Below are 4,796 nucleotides of genomic sequence, written 5' to 3' on the forward strand. Positions count from 1 at the left end.
CATCCAGGGAGGGGACAGGGCTGCCCTGCTGAGACCATGGGCTTTTATGCTACTCTTGGTAGCAGTCTCAGGAGGATCAGGCCATGGAGCCCACACAGGGTCTGCTTTAGCAAATCCAGACCTGGCCAGATTGGAGCACTGTGTGCAAGTTCCTTGCTTTCCCTCAGCATCACAGTACTGGGTGCTGGGAGCCAGCAGCTGTGAAAAACAGGGTCCTGTGGGACAGAGCCCATAGCAATGTGCTGGCCTGTGCCTGGCCTGAAGTCACAGGCTGTGCCCACTGCACAATGCACCTCCAGAAATGGGTGGCCTCCTGTCCACCCCCACGCTGACACCAAAGCTCTGCTTTCCAGCCAACACACTATGTCAGCTGCAGCCTGGCCTGTACAGCAGCTGCCAAGTTACTTACATGCAATGAGAAGTTTCACATCCTGTCTGTGCCCCTGAAGTCAAAACCAGAGGGGAAACAAAATAAATAAATTGGTCCCTTACTTTTCTAAAAAGATGGCAAGAAACTGGAGTTCTGGAGCCTGCACAGTAATGGGAAACACAAGAAGCCTCTTTCTAAATCCCTGTAGTTCTGTGCTGATGTACAAGCTCTAAAGGCAAAGTTCCTTAACAATATTTCTCTTTATGAGTTGACCTAGGAACATTTTTTTTCACCCTTGGCTAAGAATATATCCTAAGCATGGCAACACAACATTATCCTGTTGACCCAGCAGAAGAAGATTCAGGACTGATTAAAATAAATGGCCATATGGATTCCCTGGCACAGATGCTCCAGCTAAAGTGCTAGCACCAAAATACACCAAAGAGCTTTAGAAAAGCAGTAAAATCTTTTGGATCTGTCCTCAAGCTGAGTTGTTACTGATTTACTATAATCAGAAGCTTTAGCCCCAGATCCCTTAGCAAACAGTAACGAGGTTCTTGCAACATGACAGCAAATGTACACAAAATGAGGATAAAATCTTGGGAAGCTCTGCACTGTGATTCTGGGCTGCCCTTGAAGGAACACCAGGGAGTGACTAGGGTTTGTAAAAGTGATTCAGTAAATTTAGCAGCACAAAGGTAACAGTCACTTTCCTTTTCACCAGTTCCATGGTTTTGAGAACAACCCTCTTTCCTTTGCTTCAGTTTCCTGAGAATTTTGAGAAAACCTTTTTTCCACTTTTTGAAAATAGAATCATCAACTCTTCTACTGATCCATGTATTGTGGGAATAACTGCAAACTGCAGGGTAAAATTGCTGGCTGCACACAGCTTGTGCTTAAAGGACACAGACCAGACTTTGTGCTCCCTCCTGCCTCACAGACGTTTTATCAGCTGGAAGAAAATTAATAACATCCCATCGCTGATTTGCATTCACAAGCTCAATGAAAGAGAGACAACACAGAAAAAGTAATCACACAGGAATGTACAGAACATTAAAACCAGGAGCAAAAGATAGTGTATAGTCAAAACACAGGTGTATCATCATAGTATTTTCACTCAAGGATCCGTATCCTTAAATAACCTGCACAAAAATCCCTGGAAGAAGTGGAAGTGGGAGGACTCTGAAGGATGAAGGAGAGAGTCTGAGGAGGACATGGAACTAGTGTTGAAGGAGCAGAGGCAGCAGGAAGGTTCTGGATTAAACTTCTTCACATCCACAAAAACCACCGGATCACAGGCTGGGGGCTCTGGTGAGTGACCCACTTTTATGTTCTCAGAAGAACAGACGGGACCTGTGAGCTTCACATGTGACAGTCGTGTGGGTCTGTGAATAGAGAATAAAGAAAATACACCTCTCATGTTTCCTTCAGTTTTACAGCTCACGATTCCAAATCGGTTGAGAAACAGACCTATTGCTGAAGGGGCAAGGAGAAGGCAGGGCTGGACACCAGAGTGCACAGCAGTGCCAGCTGCCATGAAGGCCAGTGTTCTTTATGCCAGTTATGCTGAAACAAAATCACAGTAAACCCGATATAAATCTAAGAGTGTCTGCATGCATGTTATTCTGCTTACAGGCTCCCTTCGTCAGGGTAAAAAAGGTGCTTGAACAGCCAAAACTGTTGAAGAGCAGATGTCTCACACACTTTTTTACCATCTCTGGTCAGAAGAAGGAAGGAGAGGAACCATGTATGCTTGCAATTATAAATCAGGGGCCTGATCCAGAGCCTACTGAAGTCAACAGAAAGGTTTCCATTGACGTCAGCGAGCGCTGGGATGGGCCCCCAGAGCTTCGCTGCATGTTGACAACATCTTGACTGTTGTCAGCTGGAGCTTCACTGGGTACATTTCAGGACTGACTTGAATGCCCAGGTTTCCTCTCCTCACACAGTGGGTAAAAGGGCTGTCTGCAAAGCCAGGGATGCAGGTTTTAAGGCTGATTCTAAACAAGGACCAAGCTTCGGCATATTGTGCAGCAGCCTTGGGCTGTGCTAAATTAATGCCATCTGCTACTGGCCTTCCTCCCCTCTCCTCCCACCTCCTCCCTCAGGGGGCTTCTGACAGTGGAGAATAGCTGGAGTACAGTCACAAGCATCACGCCTCTTCCTGTCCCTAACACACCCTTTACACCCTTTGTTTCTCTCTAAGTGTCATGGGTGGAGTAGGATCCCAGTAGGTTGGCTCCAAACCAGCTGGCAGCATGTGGCCAGGCTCAGCCCCGTTTCTCCCAGACTTAGAGGACCTGAGAAAGCAGGCAGAGCCTCTCCTCTGCAATCTCCAGGGGTTAATGATGGGGTTTTTTTCACCCAGGAGAAGAGTTCTTTTCAGTGACATCACCACCCTCTTGGCTAAGAATGTATGAATTTGCAGTTCTCCTCTGAATTTGGAAGCACCACGTGAAACCCCTTCTCGCCCTGGGTTGAAACCTTTTCCAAGAGCCTTTCTGGGGAAAGCTCCCACCCCTGGTCTGAAAGTTCAAAAGGTAGGAGCCATTTCTCGCCATCCCTGCTTGCTAAAGGCAATTGAAAGTAAAGATCCTAATGACATTTGGCATTTCCAAGAGTCTCCCGCTAAACAAATGACATAATCTGTGGCACTGGCAGTAAAAGAGCCCACTGTACCAGATTGTAAACAAGAGCCCATCCAACCTCTTTCTGCTTTAACAAAAGGAAGGGGGGGAGGGGAATCTTGCTAAATGACTACGATGATCACACTTTTTTTCAAGTATCAGAGATGCCCTGATACCTCTGCAGAACTGTTTTGAACCGCGGGATAAAACGCACTCAGAAAGTGGGATTTTTGGCAACTAGAAGGAAATCACTGGACTCAGTGACGTGGAGCTGCTGGAGGCATCATCACCCCCTGCCTTCCTGGATCTGAATTTTTGGGGTGTTAAAGATCCGTGAGGCTGGATTGAGCCTCCTCCTGATTACCAAAAGCAGCATTTGATATTTGCACGGGTGCATTTTCCAAAACAGGACTTACATTCACAATTCCTCTTGGAAAAATGGTTGCACATCAGTGCTCTCTTCCTCCCAGCACCTTGTGAGCCCCATCCTATGGGTGTCCCAGCTCCCTCCACTGCTGAAGGGAAAAGAGGTGGTTGTACTGAAGTCAGGAAGGACACCTCTCTGGAAGGGAGTGAGGGGACTTTCCTCCAAGAGGGAGAACCCCAGGTTTAGTGCAGCAATGTACCTGCCTGGCCCTTTGGGGGGAAATAGCGGGATGCAGGTGCTGTGCACCCAAGCAAGGGCAAGAGAGCAAAAATCCTTTTCCCTCCTTCAAAAAAAGAAAAAGGAAAATGAGAAGGGAATTAAAAAATAAAAGTTAAAGTCTCTCAGACCGCTGTATTTCATTCTCAGGCCGTGTTTCCTGGTTTGCCCCTGCACAGCAGCCTGTGCTGGGAATCAGGACACCAGCAGCCACCAGCTCAGAGCAACCCATCCTGCCAGCACAGGAGGATTCCTCAGAGCTCTCCTTTCCTCGGAACGACCCTGCTCATCAGCTCTGCTTAGCTGGTGATATTTGAGGGCCGGGCAGCACGGGGCGGTGCGAGCAGAGACCATTAATTGTAACAGGAGGCGGTTGGAGGCAGTTGGGTATCTGCGTGCCCGTAACTGTAACCTGCATCCAGCTATTTTCAGCCCTTCATGCAAATAGCAGGAACATTTGCATTCGGATTGCCCTTAGTGCCTAGATGTGCTGGGTGATAAATTAAAAGTACAGAGTAAGGGCAATACCTCTCTGTTCCATGGCAAATACATATTATCTTTTTCCTCATCAGGTGCTGTAGGTGGATGCCCTTTGCCTGTTTTCCTTTTAGGCAATAGCACTTATCACCAAAAAAACCCAACCAACTGCTCATTTGGACGGTGAGACAAACTACAATCTTATCATCTTAATAATTTCCCACTGCTCAGTTTTTAAATTCCAAGATGTGCTGCCGATAGCTTCCTCACCCTGAGGAAAGACCTTCTCCCTGGTCTTTTTTGCTTTGCAAAAGTAAAATACGGGATGCATTATTGATCCAAGCATATGGGAATATCCCCTCACAAGAGATGGATTCATAGTTTTCCTTTCTCTTATTAATTTAGTTGCAAGAGGCTCTCTGGACACTGGCAGTATCATCATGCAAACCCTTTCACGGTCATTAGGCTTTATTCATGGGAGCACTCGCCTTGAGGAGTGTGAAAGAGCCCATTTATGCTTCATAATGATAATAACCAGCAGTTGGAGATGGAGGAAAAGAAAGGAGAATAAAACCCCGCAGAAGTTTACAGGAAAGGACATTTAGTGTTGCCAGGAGGGTGAGAAGGTCAGACATCTGGTGCTCAGTCTCGCCCCGGATTACAGGCAGGAATGGACGGA

Source organism: Chaetura pelagica, unplaced genomic scaffold, assembly GCF_000747805.2.
Source record: "Chaetura pelagica isolate M959 unplaced genomic scaffold, ChaPel_1.0 scaffold420, whole genome shotgun sequence".
NCBI lineage: Eukaryota > Metazoa > Chordata > Aves > Apodiformes > Apodidae > Chaetura > Chaetura pelagica.